The sequence below is a fragment of the Somniosus microcephalus genome, chromosome 4, assembly GCF_052327205.1.
Source record: "Somniosus microcephalus isolate GS21.2 chromosome 4, FLI_Smic_1.0, whole genome shotgun sequence".
Lineage (NCBI taxonomy): Eukaryota > Metazoa > Chordata > Chondrichthyes > Squaliformes > Somniosidae > Somniosus > Somniosus microcephalus.
In genome coordinates this window covers 44,516,466-44,526,859 of record NC_140990.1, presented here as the reverse complement: position 1 = coordinate 44,526,859, position 10,394 = coordinate 44,516,466, and the positions used below count along the sequence as shown (strand labels likewise).

The 10,394-nt window shown below is 56.8% G+C and overlaps 1 pseudogene; it reads right to left on the bottom strand.

The window, feature by feature from the left end:
• LOC147118767 (uncharacterized) overlaps nucleotides 1-10,394 on the bottom strand; it is a 166,371-nt pseudogene that overhangs the window by 55,241 nt on the left and 100,736 nt on the right.

Below are 10,394 nucleotides of genomic sequence, written 5' to 3'. Positions count from 1 at the left end.
ACCTGCACTCGCTGGGAGGTGGAAGGACGAATGAAACCTGTGGCGAGGGCTCCTTTGATATATTCCTCCATCGAAACATTCTCAGGACCAGAGGGAGAGTAGAGCCGACCCCGAGGAGGGCTAGTGCCAGGCAGGAGATCAATCGCACAGTCGTAGGGCCAGTGTGGGGGGAGTGTAGAGGACCGCCCCTTACTAAATACCGCATGGAGGTCCGAATACTCAGGAGGCACACGAGCAAGATCCAGCTGATCGGCTGGCTCGGGAGAGGAAGGACGAGGCAGACTAGGGAAGACCTTGAGACAGTTAGTTGAACATGAAGGGCCCCACTCCAGCACCATCCCAGTAGCCCAGTCAATATGAGGGTTGTGGAGAAAGAGCCACGGGTGTCCAAGAACGAGAGGGAGCTCAGGGGAATCTATCAGGTGAAACTGCAGCAACTCTTGATGTCTCTCCCCCACTTGGACCTGTAACACTCCAGTGATATGATGAATGTGCCCAGAACCAAGGGGCCTGCCATCGAGGGCCATGACTTGTAAAGGCTTATCCAGGCAGGAGAAAGGAATTTTCAGTCTGTGCACCAGGGTACGGTCAATAAAACAACCCGCGGCCCCGGAGTCAATGAACGCCTGCAGATTGAACTGCTTTCCCTCCCAAGAGAGACGAGCAGGAATCAGGGTTTGGAAGACAGAAGGGGTAGAAGAAGGGGTTTGATCAATCCGTATCTTCCCAATCCTCCTGGCTTGTTCCTGAAGCTCTGGGCATGTGGCTCTGAAATGACCAGACAGGCCACAGTAAAGACAACACCCCTCTCTCAATCTCCTCTGTCTCTCAACCTGGGAGAGCCGAGTTCTGCCGAGTTGCATAGGTGTCTCCTCCATGCTAACAGGTGGACTCGGGGGTACTTGGAAACTCCTGGTCAAATCCAGAACACCAGACGATTTCACCCTTGTGGAAGTAGTGAATCTCCTCTCTCTAGCATGCTCCCGGAGGCGGTTATCCACTCTGACAGCAAGGGAGATGAGCGTGTCAAGGTCCTCCGGGATCTCTCTGGACGCTAGTTCATCCTTGATAGTTCCGGAAAGGCCATAAAAAAACATGGAAAGAAGGGCCTCGGTGTTCCAGCGACTCTCCGCAGCGAGTGTGCGGAACTCAATGGCAAAGACGGCTACGCTGCAGCCACCCTGGCGGAGATTCAAAAGTCTCTTAGCTGCCTCCCGTCCACTCACAGGATGGTCAAAGACCTTGCCCATCTCAGCGGTGAAGTCGACAACATCGAAGCAGACCGAAGATTGCTGCTCCCAGATAGCGGTAGCCCAGGCGAGAGCTTTTCCCGAAAGTAGTGAAATAATGAATGCTACCTTAGAGCGAGATGAATGGAACATGGAAGGTTGAAGTTCAAAAACCAGGAAACACTGGGTCAGGAAGCCACGACACTTGCCTGGATCACCATCATAGCGCTCCGGCGCCAGTAGGCGAGGCTCTCGGTAAGTTTGGTGATCGGCGACCGGTGGGGTAGCACCCAAAGGAACTGACCGAAGAGGAACGTCCCGAGCAGAAACCACAGCAGCTAGGTGTTGAATGGCCTGAGTCCACGTATCTACCTTGTCCAAAATGCCTTGGAGAAGTTGCTCAAGGCGGCCGAGGAAAGCACCCTGAAGGGAGAGAATAGAACGAAATTCCTCCATCACTGCTGGGTCCATACTGGCTCAGTCTTGCTGTCAGGGCGAGGCTGGATCTGGACCCAAGTGCAGAGACGAGGCTTGAGGCAGGTATAAAGTACAAACAAAGTACTTTACTTAATAAACACAAAGATACAATTACACTTTAGGAGCTCTGACAAGCAACCACTTGGCACAAAGGCTTGTCAAGACTGAGCACAGAGAAGGGGGAAAAACAGAACTAATATACTACAAATCACAGGTGAAACTCATAAGCCCAATAACAGTCAATTAGGGATTTAACACAGGGGTAACCACTCATCCAGAGGAGCTGGCGCGGCGCATGTCGTGGGACGACGTCCGGCTCGCGGTCAATGCCATCGGGGCGGTGAAAGCGATGCTGCCCCCCGGCGCCACGAGGTGCGTCGAGGCGGCTCGGGCACGTGGGGAGATCCCGTCCGAGCTTACTCCCGTTCGGATGGAATTCCTTATCGGCGCCTTTCCCCGAGACTCCCCTCGGGGATCGGCGCCTCACAACTTGAGCCGTCTCGAGGAAATACCCTCCGTGCTTTTTCATTCTGCGCGGAGGGGTTTCCTGTACGGGCTGCTCTTGCACACCTTCCACTTTGCCATCTTCGCCTGCCGTCCGGACACGCCGTGGCGTGCCGTTTTACCTCCGGACGGAGGCGGAGGTCCCCAATGGGGGGCTCTCTATGCGGGAGTCCTCCCTTGTTCTATCGGGGATTTGGCCTGGAGGGTGTTGCACAGAGCAGTTCCGTGCAATAGATTTTTAAGTCGGTTTACGGACTCCCAGACCGCCTGTTTGTTTTGCGGTCTGGAGGAGTCCGTCTTTCACGTTTACACGGGGTGTGAGAGGTTGCAGCCCCTCTTCCATTTTTTGAGGGGGCTGCTCCTCAAATTTTGGTTGCACTTCAGTCCCACGCTCCTGATCTACGGTCACCCCGTGCGGAGGGGAGCGGGCGGGTCGGAGGACCTCCTCGTGGGCCTGCTCCTGGGCCTGGCCAAGAAAGCCATCAATTGGTCCTGGCAGCGGGCGAGCGAGGGGGTCGTCCGACCGGATTGCCTCCCCCTCTTCCGTGGCCATGTTCGCGCCCGGGTGGCCCTAGAGATGGAGCACGCGGTGTCCGCTGGCGCGCTCGAGCTCTTTCGTGACCGGTGGGCGCCGCGGGGACTGGAGTGCATTGTTAATCGGGACAACCAAATTTTAATTTGATTGGTGGAGGGTTATTTAAAAGGGTAATTGGGTTGTTTTGTCACCTTATTTGTGAAATTGTTTCTTTTTTTGGGTCCAATGAAAAGAGAGGGGTAACCACTCATGAATGAAAAGAGAGGGGTAACCACTCATGAATGAAAAGAGAGGGGTAACCACTCATCCAGAGGAGCTGGCGCGGCGCATGTCGTGGGACGACGTCCGGCTCGCGGTCAATGCCATCGGGGCGGTGAAAGCGATGCTGCCCCCCGGCGCCACGAGGTGCGTCGAGGCGGCTCGGGCACGTGGGGAGATCCCGTCCGAGCTTACTCCCGTTCGGATGGAATTCCTTATCGGCGCCTTTCCCCGAGACTCCCCTCGGGGATCGGCGCCTCACAACTTGAGCCGTCTCGAGGAAATACCCTCCGTGCTTTTTCATTCTGCGCGGAGGGGTTTCCTGTACGGGCTGCTCTTGCACACCTTCCACTTTGCCATCTTCGCCTGCCGTCCGGACACGCCGTGGCGTGCCGTTTTACCTCCGGACGGAGGCGGAGGTCCCCAATGGGGGGCTCTCTATGCGGGAGTCCTCCCTTGTTCTATCGGGGATTTGGCCTGGAGGGTGTTGCACAGAGCAGTTCCGTGCAATAGATTTTTAAGTCGGTTTACGGACTCCCAGACCGCCTGTTTGTTTTGCGGTCTGGAGGAGTCCGTCTTTCACGTTTACACGGGGTGTGAGAGGTTGCAGCCCCTCTTCCATTTTTTGAGGGGGCTGCTCCTCAAATTTTGGTTGCACTTCAGTCCCACGCTCCTGATCTACGGTCACCCCGTGCGGAGGGGAGCGGGCGGGTCGGAGGACCTCCTCGTGGGCCTGCTCCTGGGCCTGGCCAAGAAAGCCATCAATTGGTCCTGGCAGCGGGCGAGCGAGGGGGTCGTCCGACCGGATTGCCTCCCCCTCTTCCGTGGCCATGTTCGCGCCCGGGTGGCCCTAGAGATGGAGCACGCGGTGTCCGCCGGCGCGCTCGAGCTCTTTCGTGACCGGTGGGCGCCGCGGGGACTGGAGTGCATTGTTAATCGGGACAACCAAATTTTAATTTGATTGGTGGAGGGTTATTTAAAAGGGTAATTGGGTTGTTGTCACCTTATTTGTGAAATTGTTTCTTTTTTATTTGGGTCCAATGAAAAGAGAGGGGTAACCACTCATCCAGAGGAGCTGGCGCGGCGCATGTCGTGGGACGACGTCCGGCTCGCGGTCAATGCCATCGGGGCGGTGAAAGCGATGCTGCCCCCCGGCGCCACGAGGTGCGTCGAGGCGGCTCGGGCACGTGGGGAGATCCCGTCCGAGCTTACTCCCGTTCGGATGGAATTCCTTATCGGTGCCTTTCCCCGAGACTCCCCTCGGAGATCGGCGCCTCACAACTTGAGCCGTCTCGAGGAAATACCCTCCGTGCTTTTTCATTCTGCGCGGAGGGGTTTCCTGTACGGGCTGCTCTTGCACACCTTCCACTTTGCCATCTTCGCCTGCCGTCCGGACACGCCGTGGCGTGCCGTTTTACCTCCGGACGGAGGCGGAGGTCCCCAATGGGGGGCTCTCTATGCGGGAGTCCTCCCTTGTTCTATCGGGGATTTGGCCTGGAGGGTGTTGCACAGAGCAGTCCCGTGCAATAGATTTTTAAGTAGGTTTACGGACTCCCAGACCGCCTGTTTGTTTTGCGGTCTGGAGGAGTCCGTCTTTCACGTTTACACGGGGTGTGAGAGGTTGCAGCCCCTCTTCCATTTTTTGAGGGGGCTGCTCCTCAAATTTTGGTTGCACTTCAGTCCCACGCTCCTGATCTACGGTCACCCCGTGCGGAGGGGAGCGGGCGGGTCGGAGGACCTCCTCGTGGGCCTGCTCCTGGGCCTGGCCAAGAAAGCCATCAATTGGTCCTGGCAGCGGGCGAGCGAGGGGGTCGTCCGACCGGATTGCCTCCCCCTCTTCCGTGGCCATGTTCGCGCCCGGGTGGCCCTAGAGATGGAGCACGCGATGTCCGCCGGCACGCTCGAGCTCTTTCGTGACCGGTGGGCGCCGCGGGGCCTGGAGTGCATTGTTAATCGGGACAACCAAATTTTAATTTGATTGGTGGAGGGTTATTTAAAAGGGTAATTGGGTTGTTGTCACCTTATTTGTGAAATTGTTTCTTTTTTATTTGGGTCCAATGAAAAGAGAGGGGTAACCACTCATCCAGAGGAGCTGGCGCGGCGCATGTCGTGGGACGACGTCCGGCTCGCGGTCAATGCCATCGGGGCGGTGAAAGCGATGCTGCCCCCCGGCGCCACGAGGTGCGTCGAGGCGGCTCGGGCACGTGGGGAGATCCCGTCCGAGCTTACTCCCGTTCGGATGGAATTCCTTATCGGCGCCTTTCCCCGAGACTCCCCTCGGGGATCGGCGCCTCACAACTTGAGCCGTCTCGAGGAAATACCCTCCGTGCTTTTTCATTCTGCGCGGAGGGGTTTCCTGTACGGGCTGCTCTTGCACACCTTCCACTTTGCCATCTTCGCCTGCCGTCCGGACACGCCGTGGCGTGCCGTTTTACCTCCGGACGGAGGCGGAGGTCCCCAATGGGGGGCTCTCTATGCGGGAGTCCTCCCTTGTTCTATCGGGGATTTGGCCTGGAGGGTGTTGCACAGAGCAGTTCCGTGCAATAGATTTTTAAGTCGGTTTACGGACTCCCAGACCGCCTGTTTGTTTTGCGGTCTGGAGGAGTCCGTCTTTCACGTTTACACGGGGTGTGAGAGGTTGCAGCCCCTCTTCCATTTTTTGAGGGGGCTGCTCCTCAAATTTTGGTTGCACTTCAGTCCCACGCTCCTGATCTACGGTCACCCCGTGCGGAGGGGAGCGGGCGGGTCGGAGGACCTCCTCGTGGGCCTGCTCCTGGGCCTGGCCAAGAAAGCCATCAATTGGTCCTGGCAGCGGGCGAGCGAGGGGGTCGTCCGACCGGATTGCCTCCCCCTCTTCCGTGGCCATGTTCGCGCCCGGGTGGCCCTAGAGATGGAGCACGCGGTGTCCGCCGGCGCGCTCGAGCTCTTTCGTGACCGGTGGGCGCCGCGGGGACTGGAGTGCATTGTTAATCGGGACAACCAAATTTTAATTTGATTGGTGGAGGGTTATTTAAAAGGGTAATTGGGTTGTTGTCACCTTATTTGTGAAATTGTTTCTTTTTTATTTGGGTCCAATGAAAAGAGAGGGGTAACCACTCATCCAGAGGAGCTGGCGCGGCGCATGTCGTGGGACGACGTCCGGCTCGCGGTCAATGCCATCGGGGCGGTGAAAGCGATGCTGCCCCCCGGCGCCACGAGGTGCGTCGAGGCGGCTCGGGCACGTGGGGAGATCCCGTCCGAGCTTACTCCCGTTCGGATGGAATTCCTTATCGGTGCCTTTCCCCGAGACTCCCCTCGGAGATCGGCGCCTCACAACTTGAGCCGTCTCGAGGAAATACCCTCCGTGCTTTTTCATTCTGCGCGGAGGGGTTTCCTGTACGGGCTGCTCTTGCACACCTTCCACTTTGCCATCTTCGCCTGCCGTCCGGACACGCCGTGGCGTGCCGTTTTACCTCCGGACGGAGGCGGAGGTCCCCAATGGGGGGCTCTCTATGCGGGAGTCCTCCCTTGTTCTATCGGGGATTTGGCCTGGAGGGTGTTGCACAGAGCAGTCCCGTGCAATAGATTTTTAAGTAGGTTTACGGACTCCCAGACCGCCTGTTTGTTTTGCGGTCTGGAGGAGTCCGTCTTTCACGTTTACACGGGGTGTGAGAGGTTGCAGCCCCTCTTCCATTTTTTGAGGGGGCTGCTCCTCAAATTTTGGTTGCACTTCAGTCCCACGCTCCTGATCTACGGTCACCCCGTGCGGAGGGGAGCGGGCGGGTCGGAGGACCTCCTCGTGGGCCTGCTCCTGGGCCTGGCCAAGAAAGCCATCAATTGGTCCTGGCAGCGGGCGAGCGAGGGGGTCGTCCGACCGGATTGCCTCCCCCTCTTCCGTGGCCATGTTCGCGCCCGGGTGGCCCTAGAGATGGAGCACGCGGTGTCCGCCGGCACGCTCGAGCTCTTTCGTGACCGGTGGGCGCCGCGGGGCCTGGAGTGCATTGTTAATCGGGACAACCAAATTTTAATTTGATTGGTGGAGGGTTATTTAAAAGGGTAATTGGGTTGTTGTCACCTTATTTGTGAAATTGTTTCTTTTTTATTTGGGTCCAATGAAAAGAGAGGGGTAACCACTCATCCAGAGGAGCTGGCGCGGCGCATGTCGTGGGACGACGTCCGGCTCGCGGTCGATGCCATCGGGGCGGTGAAAGCGATGTTGCCCCCCGGCGCCACAAGGTGCGTCGAGGCGGCTCGGGCACGTGGGGAGATCCCGTCCGAGCTTACTCCCGTTCGGATGGAATTCCTTATCGGCGCCTTGCCCCGAAACTCCCCTCGGGGATCGGTGCCTCACAACTTGAGCCGTCTCGAGGAAATACCCTCCGTGCTTTTTCATTCTGCGCGGAGGGGTTTCCTGTACGGGCTGCTCTTGCACACCTTCCACTTTGCCATCTTCGCCTGCCGTCCGGACATGCCGTGGCGTGCCGTTTTACCTCCGGACGGAGGCGGAGGTCCCCAATGGGGGGCTCTCTATGCGGGAGTCCTCCCTTGTTCTATCGGGGATTTGGCCTGGAGGGTGTTGCACAGAGCAGTTCCGTGCAATAGATTTTTAAATAGGTTTACGGACTCCCAGACCGCCTGTTTGTTTTGCGGTCTGGAGGAGTCCGTCTTTCACGTTTATATGGGGTGTGAGAGGTTGCAGCCCCTCTTCCACTTTTTGAGGGGGCTGCTCCTCAAATTTTGGTTGCACTTCAGTCCCACGCTCCTGATCTACGGTCACCCCGTGCGGAGGGGAGCGGGCGGGTCGGAGGACCTCCTCGTGGGCCTGCTCCTGGGCCTGGCCAAGAAAGCCATTAATTGGTCCTGGCAGCGGGCGAGCGAGGGGGTCGTCTGACCGGATTGCCTCCCCCTCTTCCGTGGCCATGTTCGCGCCCGGGTGGCCCTAGAGATGGAGCACGCGGTGTCCGCCGGCACGCTCGAGCTTTTTCGTGACCGGTGGGCGCCGCGGGGACTGGAGTGCATAATTAATCTGGACAACCAAATTTTAATTTGATTGGTGGAGGGTTGTTTAAAAGGGTCATTGGTTTTTTGTCAGTTTATTTGTGAACTTGTTTTTGGTTGATTAAAAAGAGAGGGGTAACCACTCATGAAGGTGCCACCTAGGGGTTACTAGGAGAACTAACCGGCACCCTCACACCTCCCCCCTCTCCTCTCCTCTCCTCCCCCCTCTCCTCTCCTCCCCCCTGGCACAGCAGCAGCACAAGATTCCTGGCTGGCTATCAGGGATCCCGGGGTTCATGAACCCGCTCCCTGAGCTCGGGGTGTGAGCAGCCCGCGTCCCCCCGGGGTTCATGAACCCGCTCCCTGAGCTCGGGGTGTGAGCGGCCCGCGTCCCCCCGGGGTTCATGAACCCGCTCCCTGAGCTCGGGGTGTGAGCGGCCCGCGTCCCCCCGGGGTTCATGAACCTGCTCCCTGAGCTCGGGGTGTGAGCGGCCCGCGTCCCCCCGGGGTTCATGAACCCGCTCCCTGAGCTCTCTCACCTGTTGTGTCAGCAGCTGCTGCCGGGGTCCGTGCATGCTCAGCTCACACTGCCCGGGTGATTGACGGGAGCTTCCGACCAATAGGGAGCGAGCGGGGTGGGGCTGGAGGAGCGAGCCGGCGGCGCTTCCTCCAACCAATCGGGGAGTCCGAGGGGCGGGACTAGCGCCGGCTGATTGTCTGATCCGCAGGGCAGTGAGTTTCTCCAGTCCCTTGTTCAGGGCCCGGGGCCAGGGGAGGCTGTGGGCCTTTATCCCCCTTATTGGACACAAGGCTCTTTGTCTCACAACACACTGGCTCAGGTTTTAATAGAGACTTTTAAAATTCATCAATAAAAGCAGATAAACCTCGTGCTTCTGTGGAACAAACTTTCTAATATTTTATAGAATCATAGAATGGTTACAGCACAGAAGGAGGCCATTCAGCCCATCGAGCCTGTGCTGGCTCTCTGCAAGACCACTTCAGCTAGTCCCACTCCCCGCCCTTTCCCCGTAACCCTGCATATTTCTTTCCTTCAGTAACTTATCCAATTCACTTTTGAAAGCCGTGATTGAATCTGCCTCCACCATCCTTTCAGGCAGTGCCTTCCACATCCTAACCACTCGCTGCATAAAAAGTTTTTCCTCATGTCGCCTTTGGTTCTTCTGCCAATCACCTTAAATCTGTGTCCTCTGGTTCTCGACCCTTCCGCCAATGGGAACAGTTTCTCTCTATCTACTCTGTCCAGACCCCTCATGATTTTGAACACCTCCATCAAATCTCATCTCAACCTTCTCTGCTCTAAGGAGAACCACCCCAGCTTCTCCAGTCTATCCACATAACTGAAGTCCCTCATCCCTTATCCCTGGAACCATTCTTGTAAATCTTTTCTGCACCATCTCTAAGGCCTTCACATCCTTCATAAAGTGCGGTGCCCAGAATTGGACACAATACTCCAGTTGAGGCCGAGCCAGTGTTTTATAAAGGTTCATCATAACCTCCTTGCTTTTGGACTCTATGCCTCTATTTATAAAGCCCAGGATCCCGTATGCTTTTTTAACTGCTTTCTCAACCTGCCCTGCCACCTTCAATGATTTGTGCACACATACCCCCAGGTCTCTCTGTTCATGCACCCACTTTAGGATTGTACCCTTTAGTTTATATTACCTCTCCTCGTTCTTCCTACCAAAATGTATCACTTCGCACTTTTCTGCATTAAATTTCATCTGCCACGTGTCCACCCATTCCACCAGCCTGTCTATGTCCTCTTGAAGTCTATCACTATCCTCCTCACTGTTCACTATACTTCCAAGTTTTGTATCATCTACAAATTTTGAAATTGTGTCCTGTACACCCAAGTCTAAGTCATTAATATATATCAAGTAAAGCAGTGATCCTAGTACTGACCCCTGGGGAACACCACTGTGTACCTTCCTCCAGTCCGAAAAACAACCGTTCACCACTATTCTCTGTTTTCTGTCACTTAGCCAATTTCGTATCCATGCTGCCACTGTCCCTTTTATTCCATGGGCTTCAACTTTGCTGGCAAGCCTATTATGTGGCACTTGTCGAACACCTTTTGGAAATCCAGGTACACCACGTTAACCGCATTGCCCTCATCAACCCTCTCTGTTACCTCATCAAAAAACTCAATCAGAATCAGAGCGGCCGGGCCCGGCACCAGGAAACCCAGGGTGCAGCGCCTCCCCCATCCGAGCCGCCACTTCCCAGTTTCTTCAGCTGGTTCCAGCGAGTCCGACTCAGGACAAAGGACAGGAGCCAGGCTCCCAGAGTGGCCCGCGGCCCCGGGGAGCATGCGCGCTCTCAGCGGGGAAATCAGCGCCTTGGATAGAATGCTTTCTGGGGCGCGGGGAATTGTGGGTGCTACGGCCACCATT